The sequence below is a fragment of the Lissotriton vulgaris genome, unplaced genomic scaffold (genome assembly GCF_964263255.1).
Source record: "Lissotriton vulgaris unplaced genomic scaffold, aLisVul1.2 SCAFFOLD_1808, whole genome shotgun sequence".
Classification (NCBI taxonomy): Eukaryota; Metazoa; Chordata; class Amphibia; order Caudata; family Salamandridae; genus Lissotriton; species Lissotriton vulgaris.
Genome location: NW_028251592.1, coordinates 175,622 through 193,898, shown reverse-complemented (window position 1 = coordinate 193,898; position 18,277 = coordinate 175,622).

Below are 18,277 nucleotides of genomic sequence, written 5' to 3'. Positions count from 1 at the left end.
CTGTGATGGGGACGGGCGATATTGGCAATGGTGACTGAGTTGTACCTATATTTGGGGGCGTAGGTGGTGCAGGTAGAGGTGGTGTAATTGAGCCACCCTCCTCCTCACTGCCACTAGGAAGAAGCGCGGCCAAATGTTCCAACCTGTCTATGTTTTGCCCTATTTCTAGCAACTGAGGGGGGTCTATAGGGCAGCCCGGGACAGCAACATGGGGGGCAGATTGGTCCCGCTCACAAGCCGGTGTCAAGGCCTGTGCTACGGCCCCCAGTGATGAGCGTCTGGAAGGGAGATAGACCTCGGAGAGACGTCGTTCGGACATAGCAATTTCCTTTTCTATAACTGCCGCCACTCTGGTTATAAAACGGTCCATAGTTCCAATCACTGGGCTCCCACCAGCAGCTCCCCTTTCGCCCTCACTCCTGAGTAATTTACCTGAACGGGTTGACATGGTGAGGGGTAAACCCTAGGGAGTCACACGGGCCCGCCTGAGCTCAGGGTTGGATGATAGAGACGTGGCCCAGCCCAGCCTCTGTCTGCCCCTGACTGCCACAGACTGCCCGCCCTTTGCTCGGGCTTCGCTCGGCGTCCCGCACGCGTCCCGCTGTGCGTCAAGAAGGTCGTTAAAGTAGGTGGTTGTGGGCGGGGGGCGTGTCTCCCAGGAGGCGCGGCCGTGCGCACCTGGGCTGATGCAGGGACTCCTGGGCTCTGGAGTCCAGGTGATGTTACGCCCTCCTCCTTGCCGCCTCCTGACTCCGGTGAAGTCCTTAGTGCCTGGCCCCTCGCTGCAGCCCGCGATGCGGCACCCGCGATGCGGCACCCGCAAAGCGGGTGCGGCGGGCAGTGGCAGAAGCAGTGGTGTCCAAGGGTCACAGGTCAGCAACAACGATCCGTGGGTCCTTCACCTCTCCCACAACAGAGTTTGAGCGTCCCACCGGTTGTTTGGAGACTGCCGCCTTTTAGTGCTTGGTTGGGCGGGGGGCGTGCCTCCCAGGAGGCGCGGCCGTGCGCACCTGGGCTGATGCAGGGACTCCTGGGCTCTGGAGTCCAGGTGATGTTACGCCCTCCTCCTTGCCGCCTCCTGACTCCGGTGAAGTCCTTAGTGCCTGGCCCCTCGCTGCAGCCCGCGATGCGGCACCCGCGAAGCGGGTGCGGCGAGCAGTGGCAGAAGCAGTGGTGTCCAAGGGTCACAGGTCAGCAACAACGATCTGTGGGTCCTTCACCTCTCCCACAACAGAGTTTGAGCGGGGATATCTGCCTAATGTCCTAGTTCTAGATCCTTATGTTACTCTGTCGTTGCATTACTCAGCTCTTTACACGCACAACAGAAAAAAATTTATGTGATGATTGACTGGCTCTAATAGTCTGTCCTATTATAAATATATGCCAAACAATAATTTGAAAACATTTCAAGCTAAGACTATTTTAGACATCGCAAAATATTTAATCGGTTTCCCAAAAGTGAACAACTTTTTGCGAGTCTGACATGCAAGGTTCCTTTTGCTTGTGATGTTAAATAAAAAAAAAACACATGTTAACTGTATAAAAACTGCATTTCCAATTTACTTCCATTGCGTCATTCAAAGTTGAAATAAATTGTTAACCAATATATATCGTGTAAGCCATTTTAGCATGCGGCTGTCGCGCATTCCGCCTTTCTGCACAAATATGTGTATGGCCTTGGTTTTCGAAAGTGCATTTCTTGTTCGTTTGGAAGTGAACTATTATTAATCAATCCAAACGCGCCCTGGAATGGCAATAGTAGCCGACTCCGTGGGATAAAGAAGCAAGTGCTTACACGATCCCCTTACTGGGATTGTTTAGAAGAGAATGTGGCAGCTCACCACAGAAAACTCTGTGTACTTCACATATAGAACAATCCAGTGAAAAGTTTGAGCAAGAATGTACATGAACCCAGTCAAAAGCAAGTACATTTCCCCGCAGGGATGTGAGTCATGCCCCAGTACCGATCTGCAGCGCAGCTTGCAATGGAAACATTCCGATGTTTCCAAGACCTGAATTCATGCAAGGCCAGCAGAGTGGTTGCCTTGGGCACCTCTATCCCATCGGGAAGCCCTCTCCCTTGTATGTTGAGACATTTTATAGTAGGGCAAGAGATTTAGCTTTCAGCGTTAACGGTTGATTTAGATATGCCCAGAAATAACCGAGAACTCTGATAATACCCACAAACAAATGCGTAAAGGTGATTGTCGTATCGGGCAGGAGAGAAGCGAGACCGGAGATAGAGTTCCGTGACCATGTTCTGTTGGTATGCATTTAGAAGAGGGGAGTTTCCATTTGACAGATTTTTGGGGGAAAGACGCACCTATGCTAGGCCCGTTAAAGACCAGATCCTGTGTTCTTGTATACTCCAGAGACCGAGAGGACGCTTTGGAAAATGGTTAGGTAAAAGAGGATGTTTTAACGTATTATAGTAACGACGCCCAGTAGCCGAGATGTAACTTAAGTAGGGCAGCCCCGCCAGGAGCAGCCTGCCTGCTGCTCAGCCCATACTCCAACTGTCCCACCTCACCTCATCTCACAGACACCCAAACATTCCATTCCTTATCACCGCACAAACATTCCAGCTGCACATTCACACTTGCTGAGCATCTAGGGAGAAAGCAACTGGAGAGAAGGATAAATACATATACAGAATACTATGCATATACAATATAGGTGCTCTTTCTGCTTGTTTTAGCTGACTGCTTTCATATTTTTTAATCAAAATGTTTATGACTTTTATCACATTCTTTAGTTTTATTTTACTCTGGCATTAAGGAAACACCCAAGATACTCCAATTGAAAGTCTCTTCTGCTTCAAGCATCCACTACCTTCACATCATCCAGAGCTGGATGTCAAGCATCTACCTTAAGTTCAGCCTAACCAAGCCAGAATTTGTGATTTGTCAAGAGAAACAAATCTCAAGCAGTAAAAACCTTGCTCTGTGCCATTAACCTTGACCGCTTCGAACCCCAACTTCCACTGAATGCCAAGTTACTTCAATTCACCCTATCCACCAACCCCATCTTCAAGAAACACCTTGCCAAAACAACAGCCTCGTACCAGAGCTCTCTTCTAAAGAATCAAATGAAACTGTTTCTTCCAGAAACCGACTTCAGAACTATTGTTATAGCCCTCAAACTCTCTCTTCTGGACAGTGGTAATGCACTGCTCCATGGATTTCAGACCCCACACTGCCCCCTCCCCCTTAAGAACTTACTACACACCATAACACTTCAGATTCAGGGTCTGAAGAAATATGATCACATCACCCTCATTCTGATGGAACGCCATCGGTTCTTCTTTACATCCTGCACTGCCTTTAAAACAAGCTGTGACATTTACTAAGTCATTGCAACCAGCATCTTTGCTTTTCTTGCAGACAAGTTCACCATCTCTGATGGTTCTTGGCACACCTGCAGCCAGAACACCATCAGACTGCAGACTAAGTGTTAAAAACTAAAATGAAACACAAAGTAGCAGGCTCTTTCTGTCATTGCCCCAGGATCATGAAAACATCCCGGTACCCATCAGGACTGCCCAAAAGCTGCTCCAATTTAGAATTGAAGACGCACCTGGTTGAAGAGCACTTCATCCCAATGCATTAACAGTGCCCACACCAGCTACCTTTCCTATCAGTCGTAGACTTTGTGTTTCTGTACCCTGTACATCACAACTCTGCCTTTTGGCTGGGTTTGCACTATGGAAATATCATATGTACACATGTAAGACAAACAATTTGAGATTTTACCAATTATCACACAGCACCTCTCTATTTACCTTTTCTAGCCTGTCAGCTCTGATACTTTCCCCATTGCTCATACTTCCACACTGAGCAAACAATATTTGCTCAATTATTTATTGGACATTTAGGTAACCAAGCGAGGTCCTCAGGGTACATCCTCCAACAAAGCACAGTGCAGCTGACCCTGGTAAGGCACTCCAATTTCTTAGTTTTAACAAGTTTAATCCATGGATAGTGCAACACACGTCCGGAGCTTGCCACACTTTGGCTCCACTTTAGACACAGATACCAAATGATTATCCAAAAGGGACGGTGCACAAAACAGTACAGTTCAGTCAATTTCCAAAGGTCTTCAAAAAACGTTATTGTTAAATTTCTTGGTTAAAAAAGCCTCAGCATCAGCCAACGCGTTTCGTTCCTGTGGAACTTCGTCAGGGCTGAAATATGCAAAAATTAAAAGTATACTGAGTATACAAACAAGTACAACATAGAATATTTACATATTACAAAAACATTTACATGTCACATAAACAATTTACGCACACCTATGTACAATTATATACACAAAACCATGTTAAAACGCTAGACTTCAGGAAATGACTCATGGAAAGAAGGTCACTTAAGGGTAGATTGCACCACTATACACATAACAAATGGAAAGCGAAACTAATATCCTGTCGAGATGTGTGTACCAAAGAAATTCTTTATTTTAGGTTTTTAGATAAACAAGCAAAAACAAATGACAAAAAGAAAAAAGAGAAAGAAAAGGGAAAGAACAAAGAAAATCGGAAATGTAGTATAATTGAATTAGGATCCAAGAAAAGCAGTGGGAAATTTGTGAAAGAAGTTCGTGAGAAGAAGGTAATGAAAAGTTATGAATCGGATTAGAATCTCACCTCATGTATGATATCGTGAGGTTTAATTACGGGGAATAACTGGTCATGGTAGGCCATGATAATTGATATGTAGACAATCTGAATATGGAAGAAAATAGATCCTATATCTCTTCTCCAGTGGTTTACAGTGACAATAAGAATAAACTGCACATAAGCAAAACACCAAGAACCTTATATCTCACCTATGTCACTGTTTTCAGTTTATATGGCAGATAAAAGGTGAATGTACACCAACAAATTCTTAAGTACCGGTAGATCTTCTCATTCGAAATCGTCAAATCGCAATATATTACTAGGATCAATAATTAAATCTAAAGATAACATAAAGAAAGAACATCGTGGAAAAACCATCCAAAATTGGGATTTATTCAGAGCAATACCGTTTACGTTCATATGTTGAGTGGATAAGTAAAAAAAAGGATAAAAAAGATTAAAAAGAAAAGAAGAGAGGTGGTCTCACCTTAACACGGGTAGCAGTGTGAGTTTTGAAGGTAGGTTGTATTCTGTATATTGGCATTCAAAAAATCAGGTATTTGCAAATTTACACACCAGCACCTGAAAATAACAGCCTCAAATTAAGGGTACCCCCTACCATGTGCCCCAACAAGCTACTGAGATGGGGGGGTCACAAAAATCGAATGCAGAACAATAATAATAATACCCGTGTACCTTCTAACATCACTTGTGCTGGAAAACTTTCCAGTTCTGTATTGTGCACTCTGCAGACCCAGATGTCCTAAGAATAATAAGGTAAAAAAAAATCTCTCTAGCGACCCAAATATAATGGGATCAGTTTAGAATCAAATGAATATGATATAGGGTGAGTATAATGCTTGTTCAAACATGGCTTACCTCGAAGGGAAATGAAATTGTCGGATTAATAGACCCTAATTACATCCAGAATTTAGAGAGGTTGTCCCCAAACCTGTTATTTTAGTGCTTTTAAATTCTCAAGAGGAGAAGAACATCACTTGACCCCTCATGTATATGGCCATTGTGCCTAAGGATAAGATACATTCCATGAATGACTTAACCAAATATAAATAGGTTAACAATATAAACATTGGACAATTCCACCGAAATAGGTCACACAAGAAGATGAACAAACATAATGAAAACGACAGCCAGCAGTCAACAATAAATAAACATACAAATAGCAGACCATATACCTGCTATTAATCACCCCTCTGAAATAATAGGGCACTGAAGGACACCTATTATAATGGCTGGATCGAAGACCCATACGTAGTGTCCGTTTGTCACCAAAGTGACAGTAGGCAATTCGTCCCAGAAGTAATTAGTATCACTGTCACATATGCAAGCCTATAGTCACTCGTAAATAATCACCGCAAGCCTGCCGACAGAGAGACCTGCATTTACTGCATTCCCCAAATGTCAGGGACAAATAAAGATGTTAATTTTAAATCACTCGACCGCTCCACATACTTCCATATCACTTAACTATTCAATGCACGCTTCCTGACAATGAGACCCGATTTTACTGCATCCCGCAGATGTCGGGGAAAAGTAAAGATGTTAGCAATAAGACACTCTGCAGCTCCACGTACTTCCATACACATGCGATACTACCTTTCGTATATGGCTAGCCCATTTGTGTATACTCACAATACCGGATATAAATCCATCTTATCAGCGCTTTAGCAAGCTCACGAGTTAACATAAACCGAGCCGTCCACGTACCTTGGTGTTATTCCATGCGACCCCAAGTTTTAGTACCACATATTGCGCGTCGTGATGGGACATCTTTAAAAATATTATCCTAGAGTTCCCGTCATGCCTCAGTGTTCCCATGGTGCAACACTAGAGTCACCAGGAAACAAATGTGCATAGTCAAAGGAAATTCGCCAGAGCGGCCGCCATCTTTGAATGCGGCGAATATCCTGAGAAATAGTCATTTAAGAACGGAGATCACCCCTCTCCTTTTACAATATAGCGATTGGCACACTTGTGCAGAGCACTGTCCCATGAATACTTGCAATATTTTGATCCCACATTTTATGGACAGAAAAATGAAGATAAAAATAAATCTAAACATAAAATAAAACAGTATCTCCAGAAAATCCATACAAAGATAAATTAAAAAAGAGTGCACTGGGAAGCAACGGACCACAAATCCGGTCCCAAAGAAATATATAAAAATATGTATTACCCGCATTTTGGGACCCGTTTTATTCAAGACCGAGGGTAATATGTCACACCAAAAACGTCGCCGTAGCAATACCGAGAGTAGTAGCAAAACCAAATCGAATTCGCCGCACAATAATAATGTTAGGGCTGCATCGCGGCTGTACCCGGCCCACGATAAACTGTGTATTTCAGAGCCAGAGATAACTCCGGGTAGCGCTTGATTGCAGCACGACCCACGGTAGTAAGTAACCATGGTCGGCGAATCAAAATCAAGACGTGCTTCCCCAAACTCCAGATAGTAGTATACAATGGGGAAAAGCTATAACCAAAAGGATTGTTACTCCAGAGGCATACAGTCAAACCGAGGCTAATCACCTATTTACAAAGGGATACATAAAAAATATAAGAAAAACTCTCACCCTAATGAGTTAGTATATTCAAAATTGGGATCAACAGTAGAGGATGAACAGATTTACCCCCAGGGACAGTAATGTAAGGCATGCAGTGAAAAACCACGTAGTGCCAAAGGACAAACACAGAAAAAATAGAAAGCAATAGTCCTTGTAAGAGTAGTTTTTAGAAACGTGAATGCATATATCAGGGAATATAACTAATCAATTCATGATCACAAAAAGAAATTAAGTGGCACGTGTAAAATACAGAGTTTTTGAATGTTCGCAAATAACAAACTGATTATGCATACAATATAGACACCATACACAAGTGTTACAATATAGGTAGCGCATGTGTAATAAAGAGTTTCCGAAAAGAGACAAACTAAAAATACATACACTTTAGCCATAGTACATTTTTATATTCAGTGGTATCCTAGTATGTAATCATACCTCACTATACTCTTAACTTAGTTACAGACACACATATCTAGAGATGTTGAGCCCAACACCTCGATGAAGGTAATTATTAGTTTTAAATGAAATAGTGCATCTCATCATCAAAATTATGTCCTAGACTAATAGCTCTCAATTGACATATCCATCTAGACTCCCTTTGTCTCTGGATCAGGCATCTATTACCGCCCCTTAATGGGACTGGAACATGATCTATGGCATGAAACCAAAAGGAACAGTCATTAGGGTGTTCTTTCACATAATGGTCAGTTATAGGGTACCTAGTGTCTTTTGTTTTGATTGCACAGCAGTGTTCCTGTATTCTGATCTTCAAACTTCGGATTGTGCTGCCTATGTAAATGATTCCACACCTACAACCTAGTACATAGACCACATGTGTTGAATTGCAGTTCAGGAAGTGGTTGATTGCAAACGTCTTGTTCGTGTTATAACAGAATTCTGCAATCTTATTCTTGCCCAATGGACACACATTACACATACCGCATGTAAAGAAACCCCTTGGTTTTGTAGGTAGCCAAGACTGTGCGGCCACCAGTGTTGTGACGTAACTAGAGCACAGCATGTTCTTCAGGGCCTTACCTCTCCTGTATGTAATCGAGGGTCTATCTTCAATTTTATCTCTTAAGTTGGGAATTTCGGTTAACAGATGCCAATGTTTCCGGAAGATATTGAAGATGGCACTGCTATGTGAAGTTTAGTGGGTTATAAACCTCGCCTTCTGATTGTTACTGAGCTTTGGAGGTTTTTCTTTTAATGTGTCATATCTTGGTGTATTTACAATCCTCCTTTCAGCTTTCTCAAGGACTTCAGGCTTTTATCCTAGTTTGGAAAATGTCCTGCTAGTATCTTTGATATGGGCACTAAAGGTCTCCTCCGCACTACAGTTACGGCGTATTCTTACCATTTCCCCAAAAGGGATGTTGTTTATAACTGAGCGGGGGTGTGCACTGGATGCATGAAGCACCGAATTGCAGGATGTTGCTTTCCTAAACAGTGTACTCAGAATTTTTTTATTTTTGATATAAAACTCAATATCAAGAAAGGTGATGCGCTCCCTGTGGTGGGCCATAGTGAATCTGACACTGAAGCTGTTGGTATTCAGGAAGGTGACATATTCCTCCAATTGTGTGACAGACCCCGACCAAAGGCAGATCACATCATCAATGTACCTCCCCCAGTACACAATGTTATTGGTCCAGGGGGAGGCACGTCTACTCAAAGCATGCTCCCCCTCAAACCACCCCATAAAGAGGCAGGCGTAAGAAGGAGCAAACTTGGAGCCCATCGCCGTCCCATGGATTTGCTGGAACCCGTGCTTGTCAAAGAGGAAGAAATTATTGGTGAGGATGATATTTATCATAGATATTATCATCTCGTTGTATTCATAGAGTCCTGCATCGTCCCTGTCAAGGAACGAGTGTATTGCATTGATACCATGTTCCTTGTCAATATAGGTATAAAGGCTTTCTACCTCGAGAGTGACGAACATCAACTACTCAGACCACTCGAAATTCTTACATTTGGTTAGTATGTCTTTACTGTCCCTAACATATGATGGTAAGTTAGGGACGAATTTTTGCAATTTCAAGTCTACAAATTGGGACAATTTCTCGGTTGGCGATCCCACCCCCGAGATGATTGTTCTTCCCGGTGGGAATTGGCCACCTTTATGCACTTTTGGAAGTACATAAATACAGGGATAAGACGGATGTTCCACCCACAGGAATTTGCATTCATCATCAGTTAGTAGACCTATCTCCCTCCACTCAGTAAGCTTGGCATTAATCATTGATGTGCTGCTACGAGTCTGATTGGTGGAGACCTCACAAGAGTATGTTTTATTGTCCAGTTGTCGTGCTATTTCCTACATGTAATCTATGTGGTTCATGATAACAATGTTACCACCTTTGTCCGCTTCTCTTATAACGATACTAGTGTCATTGTTGAGTCTTTTTAATGCACGTTTTTCTGCAGCAGTGGTGTTGTCGGTGTTCCTCACCATGAACTTCCTCGGTGTCTCAAGTTCATATAGATCTTTTGCTACCTTATCGATGTTTGAATGATAAGAGTAGGAGTGTATGAACTTGAATTGGGGACGAAGTCCAGTGTCTACATTAGGATCCGGTGTAATATTCAGATTCCTAAGTAGAGTTGGCATATCTAGATCCTCGTCCTCATCCAAGGTCAAAGACAGTGAACATTTCGTACTTCGGCAATAGTGTGTGTACCAGTCCCTGTACCACCGGCAACACCCCCCCGGGTCCTCAGGGTACATGCCTAATTGGATGAAAAGGTAACCAATATCACCACATTAATCATTATTATTGTAGACCATCCTCTCCCTAGTATTCATATACTACCTCTGTATTTCATGTCTTGCTTTAGTGTAATAATTCAAAGCAAAGTAGTCTATTACATTCTAACTACTTCACAAGTTCTTGTGACCCGATTAAATAGCATTTAAGAGCATAATATTCTGTATTTATTTATTATGCGCACCTTCTATCAGACAAGCCTAATTTCTGGACACGTAAAGCAATATTAAGGGAGATGGGAAGACCAAGCCTAAATATCGAATGAGTATGTGTGAAAGTGGATAAGGGCAAAGACGACACAGGTTTATTACATATAGAAGGCAAGGCAGTTGCTGAACAAGGCATGTAATTTCCATGGAATAAAATAGTGTAACAGGATGAGAGGATAATTGGTATCTGAAGGAATGTTATTTATTAAGTTCATGGTTCAAGTGGTAAAACCAGCTGTGAGAGATTACTGAGTGATCCAGATGCCAGAAGGGACAGCGCCTTATTTATTAGTCCTTGTACAGAATACCTATGAATGAACAATGCTGACAGATTTAGACTGGGTACGATTCGTTGGATGTTATGTTTTCCTCTAGGATAATACTCCTTTTCTGATGTACGTATTTGCCCTTGTGATGAGAAATCACCTCAGTCCTTATTGCCATTTGTCTTTTTCTGTAGGTATTACCTACTTGTTAGAATTGGGGGTCTCTAGTTGGCTTAGGTGGGTACCTTTGTCCAAATGGGAAACCGTTGCTTCTTGTTAGGGTAAGGGGGATACAAACTTTAGCTAACCCCTGCTCACCCCCTGGTCACCTTGGCACGAGCAGACAGACTTGTCCCAAAGGCAACGTGTAAAGTATTTGTACTCCCAACTCCAAGTAATACAGTGATAACACCACAAATGCACACCATACCAGTTCAGGAAAAATAAAGTATCTTTATCTAAACTCAACCAAACCAAAAACAACAAAAATCCAACATACATGTGGAAAAATTTGACTTTTAAAAGGGTTCAAGCAGTTGGGTCCATAGAAAATTTGATGCATGATTTCTCACAAAGTAACTGTAGATGGGTCAAAATTCACAAGGCCAAACAGCCGCAGGGTAGGGAAGCATTGTAAAACAAGAGATGCTTACTTTCCGGAGTCCTCTGGAGGCAATGCAACAGTTCTGCTGCACACATAAGAAGTGATGCGCCAAATCCGGACTGCAGGGGAAAGTGATGCTTCAACTTTAAGACGGTTCTGGTCCGCAGGTGATGCATCGGGAAAATTGCCACACAGGTGTGATGCGTGAAAATCTGTGACACAGCAGTGATCGATGCTGTAGCAAGCGGTGCTGTGTCGGTTTCTTCAGTTGCGATCCCCACAATGCGGCAGGTCCTGCAATGGGGACCTGCGATGCGTCGGTTTTGCAGCGGCACTGTGATGCATGGAAATTCTTCTCGCACTGTGGTGCTGCCTCGGGAAAAACAGGCGCAAGGAGAGCGGTGCGACTATTTTCTCAGTTCTTCAGAGTTTCTTCCAGCTCCCAACAGCAAGAACAATCTCCAGAGGCCCAAAACTGGAATAGGCACATCCTGGCAGGTCAGAACACTGAGCAGCAGAGTTCAGGGGAGCTGGGGGTGAAGTCTTTGTGTCGCTGAGACTTCAGAAAAGAAGGCCAGCACACACAGGCCCTTGAGATTCATCTTCAAGCAGGTTCACAGCAAAGTTCCAGTCTTTGTGCTTTCCTTGGCAGAAACAGCAACTGCGGGCCAACCCCACACAGCAAAGGGGCAGTACTCCTCCTCACAGCTCTTCAGCTCTTCTATGCAATTGGTCCTCTTCGGTCCAGAAGTAATCTAAAGTTCTGGTGTTTAAGGTCTTCTACGTATACCCCATTTTGTCTTTGTTCTGTTTGTGCAAGGGTCTCTGAGCCCATTCTAAACCAGTTCTGTCCGTTCTGGTGCAGTATGACCACAGGGGGTGGAGACAGCATTGTGCAAGGGAGGCAGGCCCTATTCACGTGCAAGGTAAACTCCTCCCACTACTATAAATGCAGCCAAGCCCCATTCAGCTCAGCTCTAAGTCATCCAGGAAGGGCCAGGCACACCTCACCCCGAGTAACTGTCTACAGTAAATGAACATCCCCAGCCCCTGTCACTCCGAAACCAGACCGCCAATCCACAAACAGACAAAGGCACATAGGATGGTTAAACAAGAAAATGCGTACTTTCTAAAAGTGGGCTTTTCCAACACACAATTTCAAATCTATCTTTACTAAAAGATGTGTTAATAAATTCTGAGTTCATATAGCCTAAACTTTATATCTCTATCTTGTCCCAGTTGGAAATTATTCTTGTAAGATGTTACAAAGTATTTCCCATTCTATCCTGTCGGACAGATTGACTTTCAATAGTGAAAACAATGTAATTGGAAGTATTTCACGATCAGGACATGCCACACACACTAGTACATGTTCTACCTTTTACATACACTGCACCCTACACAAGGGGTACCTGGGGTCAACCATAGGGGGTGCCTTACATGTAAAAAAAGGGAAGGTTAGGGCCTGGCAAGTGGGTGCACTTGCAAGATCGACTTGGCAGTTCAAAACTGCGCACAGACACTGCAGTGGCAGGTCTGCTATACATTTTCAGGGCTACTCATGTGGGTGGCACAATAAGTGCTGCAGGCCCACTAGTAGCATTTGATTTACAGGCCCTGGCACACTCAGTGCACTTTACTAGGGCCTTACCAGTAAATCCTATATGCCAATCATGGATAACCAATCATGATAACAATTTACACAGAGAGGATATACACTTTAGCACTGATTAGTAGTTTTAAAGTGCCCAGAGTCCTACAGCCAACTACAACCGGTCAGGAAAAATAGGAGGAAGAAGCAAAAGGTTTGGGGATAACCCTGCAAAAAGGACCAAGTCCAACACCTCCCTTAACCCTAGGACACTTTATTGCCCCTCCTACGTGGGCATAGTTCTTTAAATGCAAAGCTGCTCTGCTCGGTCTCCAGCAACTAAATGATTGACATGTTATTGGATTGGCATCTTCCTGAAATGCATTCTAGCACAGAGAAAGAATATGATGTTTTAACAAGCTATCATGCTGGTTGTAAAGCAATTATGATATATTTAATTTATCTTATTGTCTTCCTTGAAATGCACTTTAGTATTGAGAAAGAGTATGCCATTCTAATTAATGCAATGTTGTTTGCTATTTGTGCTTTTTTTCACTATTTTCTCCTGCCCTTGCTTTTAAACAATATACTGTAATTTCTAATGGTTATAAATTTTAGCAAGCTAATATTCATCAGTGATGAATTTTAAGCTCAGTATACATTTCTGGTGTGTTTTCAACAATTTTAATACTGTGTGTGTTTTAGTATGTGTATGTGCTTGGTACACGTTTTCTTTTTAAATAATGGGATCACTTTTAATGTGTGTAACTTTTATGATCTTTGTGTTGAGATCGAATAAAGACAGAATTGAATTGAAGTTAAATTACAGCATGGATTTGAAGATGTTGAGTAATGAGACGTTTTTGCAGGTAGGTGGGAGAGAGTTTATAGTTCAGTGCCCTCTGTGGAGAGTTGTTTCTGTCCAAAGCTTTCCCATCTCCGTTTACTTGTGAAGAGCTTAAAGTCTTTGCTTTAGCGCAGATTTTTTTTAGACTTTTTTAGGATTAACAGTAATGTTTGAGAGGCGATGAAATGTGTACATTTCCAAATCACACAAAGGGTGTCTAGTTTGATTTGTAGAATGTGAAACCATTTTAGTTTGGTTGAAGGACTGCTTCATAGTGCTTTTTTCTATTTAAACTATGTTACACAACAGCCTGCACTGCTGTCCAATATGTCTAAAAAATATTGAAAAATCAAAATGGCTTTCGCTTATGTGAGTGCTATTTTTCTTTTTTAGTGTTTTTTGTGGTGGAATGGAGTTTTGAGGAGGCAAGGGGAACTAGGGTGAGGTCAGTGGACAACAACATAACGGATAGAGGGAGGGGCAAGCAACACAAATGGAGACAAGTTGTGGCAGGAGCACGACGGTGGAAGCAGCAACAGACAGCAGGAGGAGTGCGGGGGAAGCAACATGAGGTAGGGTGGAGTAGGGAGGTTGGGCAAGAGCTCGGGCAGTGGGAGGAGGAAGAGAGATGAGAGGGAGAGCAATGGGAGGGAGCAAGCCAGATCTTGGACGAAATGGATAAGGTGGTCTGACATTGAATATATACAGTCTGTAAGAGTGCTTGAAGAAGAAAAACAAGTATCTGTAGAAGCGTTTGGCCAGTGGAAGGACACTAGCTGCAGTCTGGAAGCTTTCCTTGGTCCATGCTCCACTGCAGGGACAAACACTCAAAGCCCCAGGAGGAGGCAGGAGCCGCTGACTAATAAGAAGCAAGGAAACAAGGGACTTCGAAGCCAACAAATGTTAATAGTGGGCAGGGTCACATTTGAGCTTTTAGTCTGCAAAATATTTTGCAAACTCTGTCTGCAAGTGAAACCTTAAAAGGGGAAGAAAATGAGGAGGGCAGAGCCCAAAAGCCTACCACTGTGAAGCATCACTGGCTGTACTATTCTAGAGAATGATGGAAGCTTTTATAGCCTTATCGATCTTCACTACTCCTAATACCAGTAAAACCTTGGTGTAAAAATTGATGCAAAGCTGCTTCTTGCTCCCCTACATCTTGCTTAGTGGGAGGGTAGGCAGCGATATCCACATTTACCATCTTAACTCTTTGCACCGGCTTCTTCTCTGTTTAATGCAGAAATATACAGTTTCTTCCATGATTGTCAATACCTAACTATGAGAATATTCTTTTTCTAGGGCTTCTGAAGTTTTTGCTGATCAATGACATGGTTTTTAGAATGCTTAATCCTTAAATGACAAAGCTATTCATTTCTCTATTTTCAAAACCAGCACACAAATAAAAAATATGTCTTTTACAATACCAATAGCTCAAACTTTCCTAATGCGAGACCTATTGCATTGCAAATGCTTGTTTAAATTACATTACAAAAATGTTGTAACACAATAACCTTTAATACAATAGTTTATAAATTATGCAACAGTTTTTAGAGACAATAAATATATATTTTTAAATGTTTCATTTCCTTATATTTAACTCACGATCAAAGCTATTTGTGCAAACGTTTGTGCATGTAGATGCAGCTGTTAACAAGGGTAAGGAGGAAAAACTAAAAAGAAAAAATAAGTGTCCAAACAGCAACTCATTCGTAAGGTCTCACTACCCATTTGAGCGCACATCTGCCTATTTTTAAGCACTTCCTGCACCTCTAGAACGTCTACTGCTATACATTTAAATGTCAATTATAAAACATTGGCGTCTACCAAAATGTTGATATTTTAAAATTGAGGCAGTATTAAGTGACGGAGAAGATTGGGAGCCAGAGTAAACGGATTTGGAATGTTCTCTCTGTACTTGGAGATCACTCAATAAATATTTTAGTCCCTTTACAAATATATTGTGCCATAAATTACTAAAAACCCATACTATCCCTTACCATTTTTGAACCAGCGGGTTTTATTTCTGCATTAACACCTCAATCAGGGCCGGACTGGGAACTGAAAGCAGCCCTGGCAAATTTTGCCAGACCAGCCCCCGTCCGGCGCGTAGCGAGCCAGCCCCCGTTCGGCGCGTAGTGAGCGAGCACAGCGAGCAAGCCCGACGGCCACTAGGGGGGTTTGGGGCGGTTCTCCCCACACAAAATTTTTCAAAAACGACAGACCAAAATGGTGAATTTTACAGCACATTTTTCATTACATATTCAAATTGTATCAACTTTCAAAGCACAGTAAACAGTAGATGATGACCTTAAAGAACATCAGGTTACCCACCCAGTCATATGTATCCATAGGCATTCTTTTTAAAGCCTTAAGCTATGAGGTGACAGTTGTGTCAGAAGGTGGCTTTGAGGATCACAATGTACAGGAGGGGGATAAGCTGTCGCTGCTAGTCCGTTCTGGGTCTTCTCAGCACAGTTTGTTCAGTTCATACGGAGGGAGGATGAGGCGCTTGATTCTGTTTAAGTGAAGTCCACCCATGAGAGCTCCATCCTGTTTTTGGGGGCTGTGAGGCTCATTAGCAGGCAGTATGGTCTCTCACATCCTGTTTGGTACAGTTGGGTCCCACAGTGCCCTTCATTTGAGGTGCTGTGCAGCAGTTGATGACACATTGGAAGGCCCAAAATGACCATGGCTGCTGTGATATGCATGGACTACAGACATTGGGTTGAGTACTGGAGAGTGCTGTAGTTCGCTCATGAAGATGAAACACAGCTAATAAACATAACCTGAGGAATAAACCAGTTGGGCGGCTAGATCACTATTGCCTCAGATGGTAGACGCAGGGCATGGAGGCAGCAGAGATCTGGGAGTTTAGAAAGATCTGCTTACACGAGGATTCATTTACTTATCACCACCATAGTCAGAACTGTCCAAAGACCCATGGATGGGGCCAGGGGTGACCTGTCTGGGTCAAGTGCATCTCAGATATGATATGGTTTTCTGAAAGAAGAGTTTCTGGGACAGCCAGCGGACTGTGTGAGAATTTAACCAATGCTGGCTGAAAAAGTCTCTTGCTCCAATTTACAGACTAAAGATGAATAGATTGATATCAACATGGGAGTGTACAATATCCACACGTGGGCAAAACTGACCTCTCCTTTGCTAACCTGTCTAAAAAGATGCCTAGTGTCATGGCTGGTGATGGTGTGCAGACTCTTGCCTAGCCAGCAGCAGAGGTAAATCTTCCTGTTACTGTAGTGAGTGTCTCCAAGTTCAAATTGTAACAACTGAACATTGATTGGACGAATTCCAACGTACCCTGTCTCTTAGCCCAGGATGGCGTGTCAAGTCTGAAACAGACCTCGGATTACAATATTGATTACATGGCCCTTCTCAAGGAAATCCCTCTCCTAACAGATGCCATTTCGCAGTTAAGATAGCTGTGAAAAAGAGAGAGGGGAGTAACTTTACCAAGCTCACACAGTTTGTAAAGGACAGATAGGGATTTTAACTTCTGCTGCTGTCTCTGGGGTTTATTCCCTTAATCGACACACTTCACCTCTCATTTTTAAAAATCAGTTTAAGACTGATCACAAAATTGCGTGATTCCTGTCTCTCACTGAATCGGTAAAATATTTTGCTACTCTGTTTGTATATCTATATGGCACAGACATGCATAAGTACATTTCCAGGTCAATCATATAAAACTTTGTTACTGGAGTGCTTCTGATTACAGTAGGTAAAAGGCAGCGTGGCGCTTTGATGATATTCAGAGAACGCTCGGTTTCGGTTTTACCCTATTTAAATTAAACCGATGGATGTTGTTTCTTTTTACAATATCACCCTGATTACAATCAACACATTCTCCTGACCTTATATGGGCCGGCTGCTGGCATCTCGACCCCTTCACCTGTCACTGTCACCTGTCACACGGTTCAGCCCGGGCCCCGTGCTGCTGCGGGCGGGGGGGGGGGGTCTCTGCCACCACCATATATATCCAAAGCCGCCACTGTGTGGCCTGACGCTGCAGTTCCAACTTTTAATAAAAATGCCCAAGTATTGTATTTTCCTTCTGTGGTGGTAATTCCCCTGCAGCTCTGCTATATATCTCTTATTTGAAGTCCCGTGCTGGAAGTGACAGATTTTGCCAAATAGTGTAGCCAAATCTGTCTTAAACAACAACAAAAAACACACCTTGCTTGGCGGACCTTATCCCCACTGGCAGCGTGAAGCAATACGCCAACAAAAAGAAGTTGCCTCCTCACTACAACAATGGAACTTTTCAAGGGGGGGGATTGGGGGGAGGGGGGGAGGTGGAGTATATTTATAATCCTTCCTTTATGCATTGGCTTTGATTTTTCATCTGGACGCAGCAGAAAAATGCTACTAAGTCACAGCAAGTGTTGAAGAAGACGAGGAAAGGGGAGGGCTGGCAGGGAGTGAGGGGAGCGCATTGGTAAGATGCGGAGGAGACAAGATGAGTGCCCCCTCCCCTCAGAGGAAAACAACCAGTCGGGGCAAAGGGGGCAAAACGAAGCCCCGCTACTGGAAAGCAGCTGGTGACGGTGAGCGAGGAAGCCTATCAGGGTTCCTGAATGAGAGTGGCACCGGAAGTAAAGGCTGGGCATCGTATGTGTGGAGAATATATATGGCTAACCAGCTACCCTGACGAGAATGTATTAGGAGGGAACCTAGCAGCAAGTCCAACCCCTGCCACAGGATATTGCTGTTTTCGGGGGAATTGAGTCAACGTGTCATTTGCCGGAGCTGCTCCAGATACTTGGCA